The 22,882-nt window shown below is 45.8% G+C and overlaps 1 protein-coding gene across 5 annotated transcripts in view; it reads left to right on the forward strand.

Annotated features, from left to right (window-relative positions):
* The first annotated feature begins 493 nt into the window (after nucleotides 1-493).
* SNX10 (sorting nexin 10) overlaps nucleotides 494-22,882 on the forward strand; it is a 68,991-nt gene continuing 46,602 nt past the window's right edge. For 2 of the 5 annotated variants that reach the window (XM_035020779.1, XM_035020784.1), the window contains exons 1-2: nucleotides 494-685; nucleotides 21,966-22,029. The gene's annotated coding sequence lies outside the window, so the exon portion shown is untranslated. Of the gene's footprint in view, nucleotides 686-9,059; nucleotides 9,079-21,965; nucleotides 22,030-22,882 lie in introns of those variants that run through there. The other 3 variants (XM_035020778.1, XM_035020783.1, XM_035020781.1) reach the window with 2 other exon arrangements.

The following is a 22,882-nucleotide window of genomic DNA, read 5'->3' on the forward strand; positions in this document are numbered from 1 at the left end:
ATTTGGGAAATGGTTTCCTGATTCAGGCCCCTTGGCAGATCTCATTTCTTTTCCCTAGAAGTTTTATTACGAAAAAATTCAAATACGCAGCAAAGTTGAAAGACCTTTACAGTAAACACCCCACATGTCCACCACCTAGATTCCACCATTAACATTCAACCTTCCTTGTTGGTCACAGTATCTATTCATCTCTCTCCCCATTCATCAATCCTCCCCCTCACTAAGGGGGCGGGAGTAGCAAACTGCAGGTGGCTTTCAAGTGGTGCTTCCAGAGGATGCCCTTTGCATACCTTCAGTTTTAGGGCCCCGGCGAGCGCCGGTATTCCCTCCCGGATTTGGCGGACGCGGAAGGCGGACTCGGGGCTCCGCGACGCCCCCCGGCGGCTGCGCCGCCCGCCACAGGCCGGCGGGCCGAGGGTGCGCCCTCATCTTCCTGGGGCGGGAGGGCGGGGCTTGCGGGCGGCGCGGCGCCGTACCTGGACTGCGCGGTGCGGCGGCGGCCCGGGCGGCCCCACGAGGTCTGCGGGCGCTGAGCGCGGGCGCGGGGCCGCTGCGTGCGCGGGGCGCGCGGGGCTGCGCTCGGGTGCGCTCCTGGGCGCTCGCCGCCGCCGCCGCCGTGCCTTTGAGTCAGCAAACTCCGCCGCCTGCCAGCCCGCCGGCTTGGCCCTGCCCGGAGGAGCCGTCCGTAAGTGACAGGAGCCCCGCGGGGGAGGCCTGCCCGCGTGCCGCCCGGGTGGGGGCCGCGGCCGAGGGCCGCGCTTTTCTTTCCAGAGGGCCTGCTGCGCCCAGGTGCCGCTGCCTGCGGGCTGGGAAGAGCTTGGGTCTCCCGGGATTGGAGCCGGGGAGCTGCCACCTTCCCAGCCGGGATGTGCAGGGGAGGAAGAAATGGTCGGCCCGTTTGCCAGGGGAGGGCATGGGGGGTATTACGTCCCGATCCAGGGGTTCATGGCTCAAAAGACACCCCGGGGAGAGGGTGGGGCGGAGGTGGAACCCTGGATGCCAGAAAAAGTGCTGGGGCACCTTACACCAGGCCGGCGTTGGGTGGGCATATATATATATATATTTTTTTTTTTTTTTTAACCCATGAAAGGGGTAGCTTTGAGTTTAGAAACTGGGAAGGGTAGGCAGGGGTTTTCATGGGATTGCGGGATCGAGGGAAGAGGCCCGAGAGAAAATCCACGTTGACTGATGATGATGATGACCAGGTTTGGTGCCTCGGGAAAGCAACAGCCTGTTTTTCAGTTCCGATGCATCATACTTAGGTGAGATTGCACGGGTTATTGAGGGGAATGGTCACGGGGACGCAGGCAGCTGTCCTGCTTGAGGAGAAGGGCGTCTTTTTCTGCAAGACGCGTTTACTTGTAAGAGTGATGGAATTAGAGATTTAGAGCAGGAACGAGGCTTTCACGTGATCTCCTTCAAACCTTTCGTTTTAAGGACGGGGAAACTAAGGCCCGGGGAGGGGAGCCCTTCAGCCAGATGGAAGCAGACACAGGCCTAGATTCCAGGGGGCTTCTGACTCCCACCCTCGGGGCGGGGGCGGGCTTGGAATGGCGACCTCGCGGTCCTCCCCCGGGGCTGAGCGCCGCCGCGGGGTGAGGTGGACGCGGGAGAGAGCCAGCGGGAACCGACCTCAGCCCCAGAAGGGGGGTACCAGGGACGTGAGGGGAGGGCCCCTGCCGCTTCGGGCCGTGGCTTCCAGGGGTGGCTATCCCTCAGGCCTCTTTTGTTCTAAGCAAGGGTGGATTGAAGATCGACCCCTGGGGATGTTTTGGATAGAGGTACACAAATAAAATACACTTAGAAGTCAGTATACGAAGATGTGAAGCAACGTGATTAGCACCGACTTCTGTTGAACTGATCATCCTGTTTCTTCCGGTGGCCCGTTTCGCAAGTTCTCAGTGCTCACCGTACCGTTTCAATGGGGAGGAAATTGGTGTCGAAAAAGTGGGGACCTGCCCGGGGGACGCTGCTCCTCACCAAGGGGTCTCTTGATTGGCGCTCCACTTCTCTCCCCGCCACTCTGGGTTGTGCTGGGAACTTCCTCTTCTTTTACTTAGGGGAAGGCCCCCTGGAGCTTGAGATCCCAAAAAATAGATATAAACTGTCATTCTTTTCTAAATAAAAATGTGTTAATTAAAGACTCTCGTTTGTGTCCTAGACCACAGTTTTTTACGTGGCTTCGGAGCACTCTTGATATCTTTTTTCAGCCTTAGGATGTCTACTTTCATTTTAAAGGGTTCACTTTGTTAGTTAAGCTATTATGGGAAATGGCTTCTTTTTTCCTCTTTCGGTGTCTTTGCTGTGGTTTAGCAACCGCTTGTGAAAGGCTTAGAACTGGTAGAGATAGGGTTCCAGCCTCTGGAGTCTTTCGTTTCTAAGAGTGGCAAAGAGGGGCTTTTTGCCAAAGTCTGGGTTGACCCCCATGGAGAATACGCCAAATTTTAGACTGTTATCACCCCCCTCTTTCTTTCTCTTGGTAAGGTAGTAGGTATGAGTCAGCATTTCTGCTGTCTTAGCCCTGTTCAAGTAAGAGATAGTTGTACAGGGTAATGGTTACAGATTCTGCTTTCAGACTCATCAGAGTTGAAGTCTTGACACAATCATTTGCTAGCTGAGGTACTGTCAGCAGGGCACGATAACTTATCCTTTATTCGGAAATTTTAAAAAAAAGGTAGTGATAATCCCTCCCCCCAGAACTGTTAATAGCAACAGCTGACATTTATTGAGCTCTTACTATGTGCTAGGCATTGTGAGAGAGTTTTTACGTGACAGTCTCATTAATCCCCACCACAAACTGATGAAGCAGATCCTATTTACATCTGGGGAAGCTAAGGCATCAAGGTATTTAAGACTTCCCTAAACTTCACAGCTACAATTTTAACCACTCAGTAAATGTGTTCCACCTTTCTAGAGTAGCTGATAATCATTTAGGGCTTACTGTAGACCAGGCCCTGTTTCAAATACCCTATGTATATTATTAACAGTCCTTGAGATTGGTACTATTTCTACTCCCTTACCCTCCTTTTTTTGTTATAGATGAAGAAACTGTCACAGAGCCCAGGGCAGACAACCAGTAAATGATGGAGCCAAGACTTGAACTGGGCAGGCTGGCTCTGGAGTGGGAGGTCTCACCCAGTCCCCTGTGAATGGAGGGAAAGGGCTGAGCCAGGCCTCAATCAAGGGCAAGTCTTATTGGCACTTCCATTTATTTTTCCCTAAATAACTACTCCCTACTCCTAGGATCTGCAGGGGAGATGCTCTTAGTTCTGCAAGTGATTCATCTTAGCTTAAGGTTTTGTGATTTTGTGTATATTTGTTGTATTCTCTGTTATTTTTAATAGCTTGTGGTAGGTCTCTGTGATCTTGATCCTAGGAATACAGAGATAGGCTTTAGGGGATCTGTGAACCCCCTGAACATGTCTGATTTTATACTCATGTGCGAAGGTGCATTATTCTGGGGGAGAGAATCTATAGCTTACTTCTGATTTTTAAAGGGTCACCTGTGCTGGAAAGCAAAGTTAGAAATGCCCATTCTATTCCAATAATCTCATTTTACAAATGAGGCAGCGGAGGCCCAGTGGAAAGGCAGAATAACTTAATCTGAACCATACAGCTCATTAGAAGTAGAAAGGGGGCTAAAACTCAGGTCCCCTGGTCTCATCTTCTTTCCATCACATTCCCTTATCTCCCTTTGGAATAGGGGTGCCAGGTGAATAAATTATGAGATACCAAAAGACTCCCTCCTCTCCTATAAGGCTGCCACAGTGTTTGAGGCCAGCAAAGCTTCCTGGAAGTGCCTCTTAAAATAGAGCATCCTTTGGCATGTCACATTATTAACTGGACCACTTTACTGTGATTCAGAATGGGCATCGGCAACTCTGTAAAGGTATGAGCCGGGAGCATAAAAATTGAGAAGATGGGGAAAGATTCAGAACATGCATTGGTTGAGTCTCAAAGAGGCCATGTGGGCCTCTTGGCAGAATGGTAGGTTAAAACGTTTTTGCTGAGAGGTTTGTAAATTCAAAATGCCATGAAGTCTGAGATTTCTGTGTAGTGTGTGAGTCACTAGGAAGTAAGGCCACACCTCCTGGCCAAAGGCTGACGCTCCAATGACTAAGCAAGACTGAAAGGTCATGAGATATATATATATATTTTTTAAAGATTTATTTATTTATTTGAGAGAGCGAGAATGAGAGAGAGTACATGAGAGAGGGGAGGGTCAGAGGGAGAAGCAGGCTCCTCGCTGAGCAGGTAGCCTGATGCGGGACTTGATTCCGGGACTCCAGGATCATGACCTGAGCCGAAGGCAGTTGCTTAACCAACTGAGCCACCCAGGCGCCCGAGATATTTTTTTTTTTTTTAAGATTTTATTTATTTATTTGACAGAGAGAGACAGAGGGAACACAAGCAGGGGGACCAGGGGAGGGAGAAGCAGGGTTCGCAGGGCTCGATCCCAGGACCCTGGGATGATCCGAGCTGAACGCAGACGCCTAACGACTGAGCCACTCAGGCGCCCCAAGGTCATGAGATCTTTATGAATTTAGGCCAGCCCTGTAACTTCATTTAATTTTTACAAACTGATAAAGTTTACCTGGAAAAGTAGCTGTGTACTGATAGGCAATATATTTTGAAATGTATTGTTCAGCCAGATTTCAAAATATATCCTGTAGGACCAGGGATGGGGAGTCCAGAAATGGTTCTGTTGTGAAGACAGGAACTGAAGGTATGACAGAATCGACTTCAGTAAAGTCTGTTGAGACTGTTGCCTCACATCATTCATAAAAACACATTCCATTTAGAGTAAAGATTAAATGTCAAAACCAAATTATAGACATTAAAATATATACCTAGATGAGATGGTTTTTAAAAATAACTTTGGAGTTATTTATTTATTGGAGTTTGCCAACTTTAATAAAACTCAGAAACCATAAAGGAAAATATTGATTTAACTTTATGAAACATTACACTTCTGTAAGAAAAAAGATGTCATAAAGTTGAAAGGCAGATGACAAATTAGTAAACCAAATATTTGCAAAATATATAACAGGAATGGAGTCTTAGAAATCAATAGAAAAAAAATCCAATAGAAATATGGGCAAAGGCTATTAATAGGTAATTCACATATGTATATAAAAATGTTTAACTTTATTAATGACCAGATAAGTGATCTGTTCCCTTGCCTATTCTTCCACTGCCCCGCTGACCCCTTCAGTTGGTAGCTCCTCGGCCCATCCTGGGTCCTCTTTTGTTTCTCCACGCTTTCTCCTGAGATGTTTTTGTGCATAAGAATTACCTGGGAAACTTGTTAAAGCAGATTTCTGGGCCTTTCTTCCAAATAGTCTAATTCAGTAGGTCTGGAATGAGAACTGGGAATCTGTATCTTGATTCCCACGTGATCCAGATGCAATGACAAACACTGGACCAGCCGGTTTTATTCATTTCTGTGACTTTAAACCATCAATTCCTGGATGCTGATGTCTGGCTCTCTTGTGAGCTCCAGGATTATGCAGTTCACATTGAATCTGACTCCTTGGATGTGTCTCAGACATTTTCATTAATTTGCCCAACACTATTGATCATCCCCTCCCCGGTTTTGTAGGGCTGAACTCTTAGGCAATTTGGGGGCCCTCTTTAAGAAAAAGTACACAGCATTGTGAATGCAAAATGCAGTACAGGACTACGGAGGTGTCTGTGTAGATTGTGGCCTCAGAAACTGGAGCTTCTTTAACTTCTTGGTCATTCCTTCTCTGCTCCCCACTCTCACCTAACCCATCCTCCTCCCTTGCCCATCTGAAGAGATTATTACTGCCATCTGCCTGTTTGTCCAGGCTAGCACCCCGGAGCCATTTCTCCATCCCACCCCCACCCAAGCCAGCTCAAGGTCTTGGCTGATTTTCCCATCTGTCTGTGCTCTCCTCCCTGCCCCAGCTCCCCCTTAATCAGCTTCTGATCCTATCTCTCGTTCCACTCTGCTCCCCTCCAATCCAGTTTCCCAAATCAGCCAGATTTGGGATTTTTTTTTAAGATTTTGTTTATTTGAGAGGGAGAGAGAGAGAGAGAGACAGCGCGAGCAGGGGGGAGGGGCAGAGGGAGAGGGAGAAGCAGGCTTCTTACTGAGAGGAGAGCCCTATGCGGGGCTCTATCCCAGGACTGTGGGATCATGACCTGAGTCCAAGGCAGAAGCTTAAGGGACTGAACCACCCAGGTACCCCCAGAGTAAACTTTTTTTTTTTTTAAAGATTTATTTATTTATTTGAGAGAGAGAGCGAGGGAAGGGGCAGAGGGAGAGAATATCCAAGCAGACTCCTGCTGAGTATGGAGCCCGAGGAACCATGAGATCATGACCTGAGCTGAATCCAAGAGTTGGATGCTTAACAGACTGAGCCACCCAGGGCCCCCAGAGTAATCTTTTTAAGAACATACATTGGAACCTGTCATCCCCTTGATTTGCCAGCCCTACAGTGTGGACTGAATGGTCCCTGCAAATGGCCGAAACTGGTGGCAGGGCCATGAATGTGGGGTGGATGGCAGAGGGTGGGGGTGGGGGTCACACTACACGAGCTTGACCTTTTGGAGACTAGTTTCAAAGAAGTGGGGGTGCATCTGGAGAGGCACACCCACCTTGTTCACTACTGCTTGTTTGGTTCTGTCCCAGTTTACCACCTTTCACTGAGAGAACCTGGGTGCCACGTGAAACCTGTGGAGTGCAAGCGAAATGGGGTGGATGTCCCTTCATGCTTTGCGTTTGGATGTGTTCCTGTGGTGTTTCGATGTTAGGTAGTAAAATCAGACTGTTTAATTAGTTTTGGGGAAGAAAGGCACATTGTTTTTTAAGCCAAGTGGCATCTGGGGCCTCCTGTTCCTTAGAGAACTAATAAACCTTGGTGAGAACCCATAAGCCCATGGCCTGGGGAATTCCAAATCCTCCCAGGTTTTCTGCTAATTCCCTCGGGTGCGAGTGGGAGAGGGCTCCCCTGCTCTCTCCGTTTTACCTTGGTGTCAGCCCTGACATACTGGTGAAGGAATCTGTGGCACCACGTGTGTTGCTTGTTCAGTGGACGTACCTAGGTTAGGGAGAAGTCAGCCCGTGTGGCTTCTGACCTTCCCTCTCTTTGCCTCTGAGCCCTGTCCCTCCCTCCCTCCTCACTTTCGGCTGAGCTGCAGGCTTTTCCCTCTATGATTGTGGCTACTCCCCAGTTCCTTCCTCAAACTTATAGACCCAAACAGTTCAAAGTGCAGAGCCCAACAAGGCGCTTTGTGTGTTGGGAACCTGTGCTCAGGACTTAGAAATACAAACATGCAAAGAAGAGTTTTCTATTACCTGATAATTTTCTTCCCTTTTCTTACTGACATAGCAGCTGTCCTTATTGTAAAGTGGCATTTGGAAGAGCAGGAGAGAAGGGAAAAAAGGGGAGAAGGCAGGTGTCCTTGCAGCAACCCCGGGTTCCCGGCTGGGTTGGGGGGGTGGTATCATAGCTCTGGGTTCTGGTATCTCAGAACAGGAGACAGAACCTTTTTATCAGCCATGTATGGATGACCAGACCCTGAGAATCTGGCCTCCTTCTGCTCGAACACACATGAAAGTTCTTATGCCAGGTAATCAATGCAATGATTTACAAGGAGGTGCAGACTAGATGCTGGTTTTTTCTAGTCAGCTCATTTCCCTGACAGTTGAGAAACCTTGAAAAACTGTGACCTCTGTTTTGAGAACTTTGCTAAACCAAGTCTGTAAACAAACACGTGTCAAATGCCCTTGGATTACAGTCAGCGCTTTGGCAAATAATTTAAGGAATAATAACTTTGGTATTTTACTTATTCATTCATTCATTCATTCATTCAAGACTCATTTATGTTTATTATTTATAAATCATAAGAGATTTTATTCACTTATTAATGCTATTTCACCGACTTTAAAAAGGACTTTCTATCTGGCTTATCTTCACCTTCTTGGATCAAGGTCAGGCGTTAGACATCCCTGGGGGAATGATTGGCTGCAGGCAATGGCCAAGAGTTTCAGAGCATAGAGATCTAAAATTTTCTGTTTCTGTAAATATTACTCTTCCATCTGACAAAATAGATACTTGAAGAGAACATTCTTTTTTTAAAGGAGCAAGTGCTCTGTGATCCCAAGGAAGAGACCTCAGCATTTTTACCTCCAAGGTCTTGGAAAAGTCTAGGATGGCTGGTAGTGAACGGTGACAGTGGCCAACACAGCCAGCCCTAGGCACAGACCTCCACGTTTGCTCTTTGCAGCAGATCCACAAAGTAGGCAGGTGTCCCCCCTTTTTTTTTTTTTTTCTCAGTTCGAATTTTATTGGACTGATTCGACTGATTTTCACCATTTGAGATGTAAAGGTAACAGGACTGAGAATGTCAGCTGCAAAGAAGCCACCCACAGGGCGCCTTGGTGGCTCAGTTGGTTAAGCGACTGCCTTCGGCTCAGGTCATGATCCTGGAGTCCTGGGATTGAGTCCCACGTCGGTCTCCCTGCTCAGCAGGGAGTCTGCCTCTCTCTGACCCTCCGCCCCTCATGCTCTCATTCTCGCTCTCAAATAAAATCTTAAAAAAAAAAGCCACCCACAAAGGAGCCAACTGGAAAGGTTCATGTTAAATCTTTGGATTGGAATGGAGGGGAAAAGCTGTTCAGAGCTGGAGGAAGGTCCTTAAATCTCAAGACTACTGATACAAGGGTCAGTTTGTGGAAATAAAGTCCCGAATTGCACAAATACCCACTAGGCAGGACAGAAGGGCGTGGGCTGTGGGGACAGCTGGTCTGCAGCAGAACAGGGTCGGCTGGGCTGTGCCCCAGAGGTAGGAGGCTGGAAGTCTAGAGGCAGGTTACCACATTCATCCCAAAATCCTTGCTTCCCAGTCTGTCTCGAGGATGCAGCCGTTTTCCTCAGACAAGGAGGTGTCCCCCTTTTTACAGGTGAGGAAACCGAGGCACAAAAAGGTTAAATACTGTCCGTTGGCAAAGGGCAGAGTGGAAATTCACAGCCAGGCTGCTTGGCGCTGAATAGCTTCTCTGCTTTCCGGTTCGCTGGGCCTTCCAACTCCTCTTAGGGGGAGTCAAAGGTAAAATCTCCCTTTTCAGTTGGCCCTCACCTTACTTGCCAGTCCTTCGTATCCGGACTGATGTAACTTTGGGCAGATTTGAACTTGACCAGTACATCACAATTCCCGATGTCGCTTTTCTCAAAAGCAACCAAATTTCTCACAAGTGAACAAACCCAAGTGGCACTTCATTGTGACAGAGGCGGCCGGCTCCGTGGGACGCTTGTTATTTCCAGTGTGTTGTAACGCTTTTCCTTTCTGAAAGGGAATTTGTCACTCGGTTTGGAAGAGGAACATGTAATGCTCACTTTTGTCTCTAATTTGCCTACCTGTACCCTGTTTTTCTCGCAGTCCCCCAACTGTTCTCCAAGTGCCTGAAGGTGGTTTTGTGTGGATGTCCTACATCATCTCAGCATGTTCCCTCCCGACCTCATCTTTCTCGCTCAGCTCTGAAAACAGGCGCCCCCTTTCTGACTTCTTTCTGCTGGTGACGTTTTTTTCCAGTCGCCTGCCTGCTGAGTCATCCTTGACTCCCTTTTCCCCATCATGCTCTTGTCCAAGTTTTTCTCATTATGTACATATTTTTAAATAGATTCTTTTATTTTACATTTTTAAATTTTATTATGTTAATCACCGTACATTACATCATTAGCTTTTGATGTAGTGTTCCATGATTCATTGTTTGCATATAACACCCAGTGCTCCATTCAGTACGTGCCCTCTTTAATACCCGTCACCAGGCTAACCCATCCCCCCAACTCCCTGCTCCAGAACTCTCAGTTTGTTTCTCAGAGTCCATAGTCTCTCATGGTTCGTCTCCCCCTCCGATTTCTCCCCTTCATCTTTCCCTTCCTGCTATCTTCTTTTTTTTTTTAACATATAATGTATTATTTGTTTCAGAGGTACAGGTCTGTGATTCAACAGTCTTGCACAGTTCACAGCCCTCACCAAAGCACATACCCTCCCCAGTGTCTATCACCCAGCCATCCCATCCCTCCCACCCCAACCCCCACTCCAGCAACCCTCAGTTTGTTTCCTGAGATTAAGAATTCCTCATATCAGTGAGGTCATATGATACATGTCTTTCTCTGATTGACTTATTTCGCTCAGCATAATACCCTCCAGTTCCATCCACGTCATTGCAAATGGCAAGATTTCATTCCTTTTGATGGCTGCATAATATTCCATTGTATATATATACCACATCTTCTTTATCCATTTATCTGTCGATGGACATCTTGGCTCTCTCCATAGTTTGGCTATTGTGGACAATGCTGTTATAAACATCGGGGTGCATGTACCCCTTCAGATCACTACATTTGTATCTTTGGGGTAAATACCCAATAGTGCAATTGCTGGGTCGTAGGGCAGCTCTATTTTCAGCTTTTTGAGGAAACTCTATACTGTTTTCCTTTTTTTTTTTTTTTTTAAGAGTAGTTTTAGGTTCACAGCAGACGTGGGGGAGAGCGCAGAGAGATGCTATATACCGCCAGCCTTCCCTCCCCCATCACCCCCCAAAGTACACACTTTACATCAAGGTTCACTCACCGCGCTGTACACCCTATGGGTTTTGACAAAGGTCTGACATGTGTCCACCATTCTAGTGGCCTACAGAATAGTTTCACTGCCCCCAACACCCTCTGTGTCCTGCTTCTTGTTACTTTCAAGTACTTTTCCATCCCCCCCGCTGCTCACCTTGGGTCCATGATCTCTCCTGCAGGCTAGAGCATCCTAGCAACCCCCTGGTGAAGCCCCCAGCCTATAATTTCTCTCCCTGTCAATCCCTCCTCCACCCCATCCCCAGATGAGTCATTGCCATCATGTCATGGAAACTCGCTCATCCCTGCCTTCCAGCAGGATTGAAGTTCAAATTCCTCCTCTTATCCTGCAGGGGACTTTCCCATCCTAGATGCCCATAGGAAGCATTCTAGTCTTACTTCCTTGCAGTATTCTACCAACATAGCTCCTCCACTCCTGGGAGGCTGGATCTCTAGATCTCCAAAAGTGGTACTGCTTCTTAATCACCTGGTCCTGTTTTCTGTGCTTGTCCTAATGCAAGTGTCAAGGCCTCATCAAGCCCCACCTTGTCCATGAAGCCTCTCCCTCTCCATTCTTGCCAGTAGCCTTGTTATCAGTGCTATCTTTTTTTTTTCACATACAGTGAGCTTTGCATTACAAGTGAACTGTCTCATATCCTTGTCTGGGCATTTTTAGGTCATAGAACTCAGAGAATGTAACTTAACCATTAAAAAAAACCATGCTCCTCACCAAGACCAGACCTAGAATGTCACACAGTAGGTGCTCAGTGATTACTTATTGAACTGAATTGTCATTGTCTCCTATTCTTAGAGGGTTCTTTATAGCCCCTGACACTAAGGAGGTCTCCTTTCTGAGGATGAGAAAGGCATGTCTAGATGTTCGGCTGCTGGCTCTCCCAGGCTCAGATACAGATAGAACTCTGCCCCCACCTCACCTCCCTAAAGCATTTGAGACATTAATAACTCAATTTATTGGTTGCTATCTTTTACGCATTTATTTCTAAGGATGTAGCACGGATGCCATGCTGGGCATAGGGGGTCCCTGTGGTAAGGCGGGGGACTAGTAACCTGGCTTCCGATCCTGGCTCCTTCACTTCCTTAGCCACGTGACCTTGGGCACGGTCTCCTTATTTGTAAAATTGAAGTACAAGTATCTCGAAGATTAGATGAGATAATTCATGTTAGAGGCCCCTCACAGTGTCTGGCACATAGTTAGCAATCTGCTATTTTTACTTTGATTACTATTTCTGATTATTAGTGGCATAACTAACGTTACTCCCCATTCTCATCTTTTACCATCCAGTGGCGGTAGGTCAGGAGGAAAGATAGAAAACAATAGAGGAAGACATGTGGTCTTGAAGACATTCCCCTCTGGGCTGTTGCTGGCTAGAAGCTTTCTTTTTTCCCAAGGTGAATGATGAACCACGGGTAAGAGGAAGAGGGCTGGCAGGAGAGGTAGGCCCCTTGTTCTCATGCCCCACCTCCCAGCCCATGTGGTTGTGCTACTTTGAAACTTGATGGTGATGCAGATGTGGAGAAAATTAGTTGGGACTAATTCAATAAAATTTAATTGACCCAATATTTATTGGGCACTTACTATATGGCAGGCACTCTGCTAAGTGCTTGGGTTATAAAGCGTGAATGATTTGGACAAGGTCCCTGCCCTCATGGGACCTTTGAGAGGACAGATAATAAACAACAGAATAGATTAATAGATAAAATAATACAGACTGTGATAAATCCTAAGGAGAAAATAAAAAGGTAGAGCATTACTGGGGGAGTTTGCTTTAGTGGGTGGTCAGGGGAGGCCCCTCCGAGGAGGTGGCATTTATTTATTTATTATTACTTTTTTAAAAGATTTTATTTATTTATTTGAGAGAGAGAGTGAGAGAGAGAGAGAGAGCATGAGCAGGGGGAGGAGCAGAGGGAGAGGGAGAAGCAGACTCCCTGCTGCAAGGAGCCTGATGTGGGGCTCAATTCCGGGACTCCAGAATCATGACCTGAGCTGAAGACAGACGCTTAACCGACTGAGCCACCCAGGTGTCCTAGGAGGTGGCATTTAAACCAAGACCTGCAGGATGGGAAGGAGCCACCATGGTCGGTTGGGTGGGAAGGTGGGAGGGGCCATCAGAGAAAACAAGAGGCCTGAGGTGGGAGTTTCAGAACTGACCTATATGGCAATTAGTCACTATGAGTGTGCAGAGGAGTTGAGACAAGGTGTTTGTTGGAGAACCAGAGGAGTGTACTTTGTAGGGGTTGCGCAGATACAGACCATGTCCTCTGAAACAGTGGTTTTCAAAAAGTTTCTAGCATCAGTACCCTTGAGGGGGCATGCAGTGACCTTCTGGGGTGGGACTGTTGAGGGGTTGGTGATGGAGAATGCTGCGGTATGTGAGATTTGAAAAGAACCCTCCATGATTTGGATACACCTCACTTTCTCCCCTTCCCCAAAATAAGAAGCCCTGCTCATCCTGATCCACTCTGAAGCCATGGGATCTTGGGAACTTTATTTATTTATTAAGATTTTATTTATTTGAGAGAGAGTGCACGAGCAGGGATGAGGAACAGAGGGAGAGGGAGAAGCAGACTCCTTGCTGAGCAGGGAGCCCCACATGGGGCTCAATCCCAGGACCCTGAGATCATCATGACCTGAGCTGAAGGCAGATGCTTAACCGACTGAGCCACCCAGGCGCCCCTCCTGGGAACTTTTACATCTCTTAATTTTCAATTAAATTTGTGAGGTTATATAGGCACACTGTAGAACATGGAATTCTGTCAGTTGGTGAGAACATCGGCATGGGCATTTGAAGATGAGTCACTGTTTAATTGGATCACTGTGTGACCCACTTAAATAAATACTGTTTTTTGAATAGAAAAGTTATGATTCGCTTTCTTTTGAAATTATTTAGAAATGACTTTGGAGATGTCCTTTAAGATTTTAATGCATGTGGATGTTGTCCTTTTGTTCAGAGAAGAGGTACAGGGGAGAGGAGAGCAGTTTCTGGCATTTAGGAGCCCTCAGTTTGAGTCTGGACCACACAGTGTGGCTTTCGGTGGTCATTTATCCTCTCTGGGTATTGGTATCCTCTTCTGTAAAATGAGACAGATAAGTTGCCTGCCTCACCAACTGCCATGGGACAGTGCTTTCTAAACTGCAGAACGTTAGAAAATAAAAGTTACTTTAAGAAACTTAAATTCCGTGTGTGTGCATTATTGGCCAGGATGTAATTCATGACCATAGAAGATAACTTTTCACTGCTTATAGATGATTGGTTTCTGGAATAATCCAAAGGAGAATATTTTTATAACTTTGCAGTAGGAATGGGCTTTCTAAGTATGGTACAAAATTAGAAGCCATAAGGAAATGTTTGATAGAATTCATTACCTAAAAACAGTTGGCATAGCAGAACCCCCATGAGCAAAGTAAAAGATTACAAATCAGAAAAATATATTTGCATTTCATGTCATGTATTAAGGATTATTTTTCCTAATACGTAAAAAACTACAAATCAATAAGGAAAAGAACAAACATACCATAGGAAAATGGTCAAAGGATATGAACAAACAATCCATAGAAAATAATTTAGTGGCTCCTAAACACATAAAAAATGCTTGACCTCACATGTGATTTTTAAAATTCTGATTAAATTGCACTGAAATATTACCACATTTCACCTATCTGGGATTGACAAAGATAGAAACATTTTGAAAACCATCCATGTTAGGGAGTTTATGGGAAAACAAAACTCACACATACATGCTTGGTGAATGTGTATTAGTTTCCTATAGGGGCCACATTTCCAGTATCTGTCAGAGTTAATAATTCACATGGTCTGGCTTGACTCAGAAATTCCACTTAGAGAAATTTGTCCTTCAGATAAATTCACAGTATTCACTGTTTAAGTAGCAAGAGTGTCTATCAGTGGGAGCTGGTGAGCATGAATTACAGTACATTTGCACAGGGGAGCAGGACACAGCCACAAAAAGAGAACAGGGATGCTCTGTGGACAGCTGTGGAGCAGTCTACACAGAGTGAGGTGTAGACAGGGCCCTAAGTGAGTCTACCATTTACAGGAAAGGAAGGGGGGAATAATAAATATGTGTATGTGTTTGCATATGCATAAAATGGCTCTGGAAGGATACTAAAAAATGACTAAGAGGTAGGAGAAAGAGGGAGAGTTTTTATTATTATAGACTAATATATTTTGTATTTTTGTATTTTGTATTTTTTTACATTTTAAAATAAATGTTCTATTTTAAGAATTAATAAATATTAAATAGGAAACAAAAAATAGAAAATAAAACAGTAGTTGAGATAGGGATTGAACCTACCTATAGGTTCATTAGCATTGTGTTTGATGCCCAGATTATTAAACATCTTTATGTGTCCACCAGTATCACAGTTTGGGGCTATGAAAAGGGGAGACATCCTTTCAAAGCGCTATTGGCCATTTTGGGCACACAAGACTAATGTACACTACAATCAGAGGCCAGTGGAAGGATCATATAATCAAGCATTCAGGAGCTGGTGCAGCTGAGGTCTGATGGGGATTCAGTTCAGTTCCATATTGGTCAGGGGAGCACTGTGTTCAAGACATTCATACAAAGATTGTGGTAGAGTAATGGACCCAAAGATGTCCATGTTCGAATCCCCAGAACCTGTGAATGTTTCCTTGCATTCAAGGATGGATGTGATTAAGTTAAGGGTCTCAAGATGAGATTATCTTGGGTTTTCTAGGTGGGCCCAGTCTAATCACATGGGTCCTTAAAAGCAGAGAACCTTTCTGGCTGTGGGCAGAGGGAGATGTGCCCACAGAAGAAGGGTCAGAGAGATGATATGTGGCTGGTTTGGAAGATGGAGAAAGGGGCCAGGAGCCAAGGAATGCTAGCAGCCTCTAGAAGCTGGGAAAGGCAAGGGAACAGTCTCTCCTTTAGAGCCCCCAGCCAGGCAGATGCCTTGATTTTAGCCAAGAGAGATTGGTGTTGGATTTCTGACCTACAGAGCTGCACGATAATAAATCTGTGTTGTTTTAAGCCACAAAATTGATGACAATTTGTTACAGCAGCTATAGGAAATTAATACAAAGATGATGTAGAAATAACCCCGAAGCCTTGCTCTCCTAGGTTTTCTAATTTAGGAGGGAAGCGATGACAAGAATCGAATCAATAATCATGCCACGCCAATGTGGAAAGTGGCATGAAGATTTGCAAGGAGCTGTCCACGAAGGGGCTGGGGAAGGCTGGGGGAGGAGGGGCTGGCTGGGTTGTGCTGTGAAAGGCAGTGCAGCTTGCTGGTTGGGAAGAAGGACGCTGGTGCTGACTGTGGCTTGAATCTTGTCGCTGCCTCTTCCTAGCTTATGGGGCCTGGAGAAAGTCAATCTCTCTGTGCCTCAGTTTTCTAATCTGTAAAGTGGGGATACTAATAATGCCTCTTCAAAGGGCTGTTGTTCAGAGTCAGTATGTCAATGTGTGTCAAGTGCTTGGAGTGGTTCCTGGCCATTCCAAGGGCATGGGAGTGTTTGCTGTTGATATTTTGCCCTAATGGATGGGTAAGGCAGAGGCAGGCAGGGGGCAGTGGTGGAGCATCTGGGGATAGCAAGCCCACTGCTCTCAGTTGAGTGGTGGGAGCCCCGGTGGGGAGAAGGAGCAGAAAGCCTGTTTAGGAGCATGGAGCCAGATGATGGTGGCCTGGGGACCTGGCCTGCAGAGCATCCACTTAGTGCCCTGGAAGATTCAGCAGGTAGGATGACAATGAGTAGAGCAAGGGTGCTGATCAGATTTCTTTAAGTGGGGAGGCGGGTTTGGTTTCTGAGCCTGAACTCCAGAGTCTTCTTCCCACTTACCTTGTCTTTTCTGTCCCTTCACAATGAGCGGCCTGACCTCTAACCAAGATGATCATCTTCACTCCCCTCAGGGCTCCCTCTGCCACCCTGCAGGATTTGGATTCAGGAGCCACCATCTAAGATCTTATCAATACTAGATAATCAGGGTTCGGGGTCGTGGCTTCGGCAGCTCCCCACAGGCTGGGCCTATCCCTGTTCTCTTTCAGAAGTCAGCTCCCTTCTGGCCATTTGGGGTCTCTGTCCTCTCAACATGTAGAGCTGGTTCTTGAGCAGATGAACCACCAGAACCTTCAGAGTTCTTGGAGAGAATGATCCTGAGGTGGGGCATTGTAAGCAGAAATGGGAATCTGAATTTTCCAGACCAGCTGCCTAGTCCCTGTGTGTTCTCCCTCTGCTTTTTGGAAATCCCTCTCTCCTCACAGCTCAGATTCCTCCTGCAGACTCTGGGATGCCGAGGGCCTCTCAGGGAGCTGTCTCTGAAATAGGGGATCCTCAGTGCGTCCTTCCTTCCCATTCCCCGAGAACTCCATGCTCTTGACTCATCTCATCCTTCTGCCCCTCCTTCTCACTTTGGCTTTCACCCCCTAAAAATTTAGATGCTAGAGTGTCAGTCTTTCAAGGCCTCTTCTCTCCTATATTATCTGATAAGTGAACTTGTGCAAAGGGACAGGTAGGTGCTAATGAGTGTGTTTATTATGATCATGTGAAGAAACGCCCAGACCCGTCTGTCCTTGGACAAGTCATCACCTCCATTAGGTGTCTCTTCTTACCTGAGAAACAGAGACCATAGTACTTTCCCTGCCTCACGGGATTGTTGTGACTAGGATATCACTCATTCATGTATTCGTTCACTCATCCGTTTCGTAGTCCTCGAGTACCTACACGGTGGCTGGTAAACTAGTGATAAAACCGGCACAGTGCCTGCCCTGCTCTCGTGGAAACAGATCCCAACCAAGAGACGGTAGCATGTGTGTTGACAGCCTATGGGTATGAGGTCATATCTGTGACAGGGCCAGGTCGTCATTGTACATGGTGGCCCTCAGTTTAGCCGGACAGAGGCGTTCTGGTGATGCAGCAGTCTGGGCTCCAGGTCTCCTGGGTTTCTGGGTGGTGTTTGGGGAAACATCTGCAAGTGCTTTGCTTTTCCTTTCCCTCTATCCCACAGTAGAGGTTCTCTTTTCCTCTTCCAGGGCTCTCAGCTGGCGTCTGGGTGGTGTTTGGACAGGCGCCTGGCCTTCCCTGCCACTGCCTTCTCAGAACGAGACCAGGAGGAATGGTCCTCCTGACAGGGGAGCGCAGCGCGCAAGGTGTGGTTCCCTGGACACAGGGCTGCCTCCTTCCCAGTCCTGTGGGAAGCAAATGACGGAAGCTTTGGTCCCTCTTGACTTTATTATAGTTGCCCGGAGGAGTAACTGGAGATTAAGGACCATTGTGATAAAGCAGTTTGAGTTATATATTCTGAGGACACTCAAGATGCTAATGGTGGGGGCGCCTGGGTAGCTCAGTTGGTTGGGCGACTGCCTTCGGCTCAGGTCATGATCCTGAAGTCCCGGGATCGAGTCCCACATCGGGCTCTCTGCTCAGCGTGGGGTCTGCTTCCCCCTCTGACCCTCCCCCCTCTCATGCTCTCTCTCTCATTCTATCAAATAAATAAATAAATAAAATCTTTAAAAAAAAAAAAAGATGCTAATGGTGGCTCGTAGGGCTGGCTGTGGGTCAATTCATGCAAAGTGGAGGCTAGTTCTTAAGAACATAGTTCTTAAAACTTTCGCATGAGGGCTCATGCCGGGCCCTTGAGATCATGCCCGTAGCTTCACATCCCTTCCTCTTCCTGAGGGAACAGGCTTGGAGTGACTCCACCCGCAGGTGGTAGCCAACTTGGGAAACAGAACCTTTTTCTTTTATACACGGTGCTGCCTCTTGCGAAAGGGCCAAGGGTTTATATGAAGAAGATACATGAAGCACACATAGGAATCAAGATTTAGAAGTTAACTGGAAAAAGGAGGAAGACGCTGGTTGTGTGTGGGTGTGCGTGTGTGTGTGTATGTGTGCACGTTCACGGAAGAGGCATGAAGGGACATCTTTGCAACATTTGGGGAATCCTGCAGTTTCTCTTTCTCAGTCCTTCCTGTGGGCTAAGTAGAATACCACTTAGCAGATATACGATCATTTAAAAATTTTTTTTCTTATTGTAGTAAGAACACTTAATATGAGATCTACCCTCTTAACCAGATTTTTTTTCTTTTTTCTTTTTTTTTTTTTTAAGTAGGCTCCACGGCCAGCATCAGCCCAATGCGGGGCTTGAACTCATAACCCGGAGCTCAAGACCTGGGCTGGGATCAAGAATCGGACTCTTAATGGACTGAGCCAGCCAGGCGCCCCTTAACAAGTTTTTAAGTATACAATGTGGTATTGTTACCAATGAGTACCATATTGAACAGCAGCTATCTAGATTGGTTCTTCTAGCAGATACTTGATCGATCATGTTAGAACCTGTAAGCTGATGTCTTTCTTCCCCAAGGCTGTTGTTTCACTCACCTGCGGTACTTTTCTTGGCTAAGAGGTTGCATAGCTGGGTTCTCCAGGATTGTTCTGCCCGGCTGGGGAGACCTGCTGTATCTCTGACGCTCTGAAAAGAATATTCAGAGGAATTTTATACCTATAAAGATTGCATGTTAAAAAAGGGTTAGATTGTGTAGGGCTTTCATGAATTTGGGGCTCTGCCAAATCAGTGTGGCTAAGTTTGTTTTTTCCCCTATCCTGAGCATTTGTGTAACTAGACCCCCTCTCCAGATTATCTCTGCCTCCTCTCTCCTCTCAGAGCCCAGTGTTCACCTGTGGTATAAAAATAAAAAACAAAAAACAAAAATAAATAAATAAATAAATAAATAAATAAAATAAAAAACACTGCAAAGTTGTAGCTGTCATCAGACTGCTAATCAGACCCTGAGCCCTTTAAAAACCCGATTTTTTGACAGGTATCAAATGTAGTTTTCTTTTTAAAGAAGTTACTCCTTTTTTGTCTTGTTGGACTAAAATCGCTTGCTGTGGATATGTTTTCAAAATATAGTCCTTTCTCAAATACTGTCTTTTTTGTTTTGTTTTGTTTTGTTTTAAGTAGGCCCCATGCCCAACATGGGGCTTGAACTAATGACCTTGGGATCAAGAGTTGGATGAAGCTCTACTGACTGAGCCAGCCAGGCACCCCAAAATATAGTCCATTATCGTGAAGGGCTCAATGCTTTTACTGTTTTACATTTTAATATTATGAGTGACTATAACGTGGGATGGTGCTAGGGCTTGCTTAAAAGATTTTGCTTAGGGTCACCTGGCTGCCTCAGTCGTTCAAGCATGTCTCTTGATGTCAGGGTTGTGAGTTCAAGCCCCACATTGGTGGTAGAAATTACCTAAAAATCTTAAAAAAAAAATTCAGGGGCTCTTGGCTGGCTCAGTTGGTGGAGCATGCAACTCTTGATCTCAGGGTTGTGAGTTTGGGCCCCACGTTGGGCCAAGAAGACAAAAAGATTTTACTCTGAAACCCTTGGGATTTTCCTTGTGACAGTGACTTGTGAAGAAGTGCTGAGATTTAATAACTATTTTTTGTTGTGAATATAGTTTCCTTTATTTCCAGTTGCTTTCAGTTTCGTAGCTGAGTGTTAAGAAAATAGCCTGTGAACGCCATGTGATTCTGCTTCAAGTGTTTTGAGAAAACAGATATTCAAGGAAGGGACTTAGAAAGCAGATTAATAATAGCAGGAAAAAGAATCAGAACAGCAAGGGGGGGTGCGCTTCGCCGGCTCAGACGGTGGAGCATGCAACTCTTGATCTCGAGGTTGTGAGTTCAAGCCACACACTGGGTGTAGAGATTACTTAAAAATAAAATCTTTAGAAAAAATTGTTTGATAAAAAAAAAAGAGAATCAAAGCAGAAATAAGCCATATGTAGTGGAAAGAATCAACCAAAGGGAATCAGAAACATGATTTATTATTAATGGTGTACTGATTGGGTGGATGAAGTGTCCAGCTCTTGTACTGCCCTCTTTCAGATGGGAAGATGATACTGGCAGGTTTTGTGCTTGAGATCCTCTTCCAGTTCTGCCAAGATTGTTATCTTGTCCCTGAGAATGGGCAGGTAGCATTGTGGTGCCCCCACATGGATGTCCACTGGTGCAGTGCCCAAGTGGCTGGCTTATTTCTGAGCACTGTTTATTTTTTATTTATATTTATATTTATTATATTTATGTTTATTCATGCAATTGGTGCAAATGTGTATGGAGAACCCATTATGTGCCTGGTACTGTGGTAAGAGGTCAGATCCTAAGTAAACGAGCACAGTGAGGACCTGTGCTGTCTCTGAGCTTATAGTTTGGTGGGGAGACAGACATTAATTCAGTATTGACACAAGTAAGGGTAAAAATATCAATGTGACCAGAACTACAGAGGAAGATGATGGTGCAAAGGAAGTGTAACTAGGGGGGTTTTGACTTTGCTGGAGGGAGTTAGGGAAGCTCCTCTGGGTTAGTGAGACGGGGACCAAGATCGGAAAAGTGAGTAGAGGTTAACTAGACAGGTGGGTTTGAATTCCAGCATTGCCCTTGGACGAATTGGTGACCTTGTGATGACCTTGAGCAAGCTACTTCACCTCTCAAAGCCTAGTGTCTTCATCTATAAAATGGGTGGTTGTGGGAATCCAGTGAGGCAGGACACATAATATGCTCTGCACAATGCCAGCACATAGCTGACGCTCCGAAATAGTAGCTTTTTTTAAAAAAAAATGTTTTATTTATTTACTCATGAGTCAGAGAGAGAGAGAGAGAGAGGAAGAGGCAGAGGGAGAAGTAGGCTCCCCGCCTAGCAGGGAGCCCGATGCGGGACTCGATCCCAGGACCCTGGGATCATGACCTGAGCCGAAGGCAGACACTTAACCATCTGAGCCAGTAGCTATTTTTATTACTGTCCCTGTTTTCTGTTGATTTGGAAACTTTGAAAAGATACTTGTTAATTTTTTTTTTTTTTTTTTCTGGTTAGCAAGAGCCACTAAATACCTGAGGATACTTAACTTGGAAAATGGAAGCCTAAAGGGAGATTTATTGATGGTCTTCAACTAGGCCAAGTGTCCTTGGCATCTAGGACGTGGGGAAGGCTCATACAAAGCCACACTGCTGTGAAGTCAAATTCAGAAGGGGCTGCCTTGGGAGCAATTGTAATGTGCTGAGATTTTAAAACCCAGTATTTTTAGATCACATCTCCTACATTTCTATTTCTCATGGCAGTCAATCTTGAGTAGCCAGGCTAATGCTTATTTTCTGTACCAATACCGTACTGTGTTTGCCCAGTGATTTTTGCTACAGTGTAGTTTTGCATGGATATTTTTTATAGCTAAAGGTGTAGTGGTTTCTGGGCATCCTTTGAGAATGGCAAGTTTTGCTTTTCTCTCTGTGCTCTGGGACATATACATACACATGTATATGTATACAGTCAAGCTTTTTACTGCAATAATAATTTTTTGCATCTTTCATTGTTCTTAGATTTTGAAGAAAAAGGTACCAAAGATCCAGCCAGTGGTCACACTTAATTTTTATTGCACACTTGGTAAGTGCTTTCAGTACATTACATTATCTGATTTAATCCTCATCCTATGAAACAGGCACTATTAAGAATCCTATATTCCCCCTGCAAGAAAACGGAGGACCAGGGGCGCCTGGGTGGCTCAGTCGTTAAGCGTCTGCCTTCAGCTCAGGTCATGGTCCCAGGGTCCTGGGATCGAGCCCCGCGTCGGGCTCCCTGCTCTGCGGGAGACCTGCTTCTTCCTCTCCCACTCCCCCTGCTTGTGTTTCCTCATTCGCTGTGTCTCTCTCTGTCAAATAAATAAATAAAATCTTAAAAAAAAAAAAAAAGAAAACGGAGGACCAGAGAAGTTAGGTCACTTGTGCAAGTTCACACGGCCATGAGTGGCATAGTTGGGATTTGAACCCAGATGCGAATGGCTCCAGATCTGAGCTCTAAACACTTCCATGCTGCCTTTTGAGCTAGTTATCGAAGATTATCAAACACTGTGTCAGCAGGGTAGATATATGTCAGAAGATTAATTAGACTTACCCAGTCAGGAGAAAGGCTTATGAAAAATGTCTGTGGCCTCTGAAGGGCATGGGGAAGCTTGTTGAATTTACATTTATTCACTAAGTCAGTGGAAGAGGATGTTGCAGGGATGTCCTTCTGGATTAGTTTCCTGATCGTTATAAGCCTTGGTTTTACAGTACGGATGTTAAGGCGCGCTAATGTATATTAACCAAAAAGTAAAGATGCAGATGAGTATTAGGAGTTTATACTTAAAATAACATTTTTGCTTCTTCCTCCTTCTGACTCTCTCTGTATCACAATTCCTGTGTTAATAGCTTTTGTGTCTTCGGGTCAACCATGGTTTGCTGCCTTAAAGCTCTTTGGG

The sequence above is a fragment of the Mirounga leonina genome, unplaced genomic scaffold (genome assembly GCF_011800145.1).
Source record: "Mirounga leonina isolate KUSES-001 unplaced genomic scaffold, KU_Mleo_1.0 Mir_174, whole genome shotgun sequence".
Lineage (NCBI taxonomy): Eukaryota > Metazoa > Chordata > Mammalia > Carnivora > Phocidae > Mirounga > Mirounga leonina.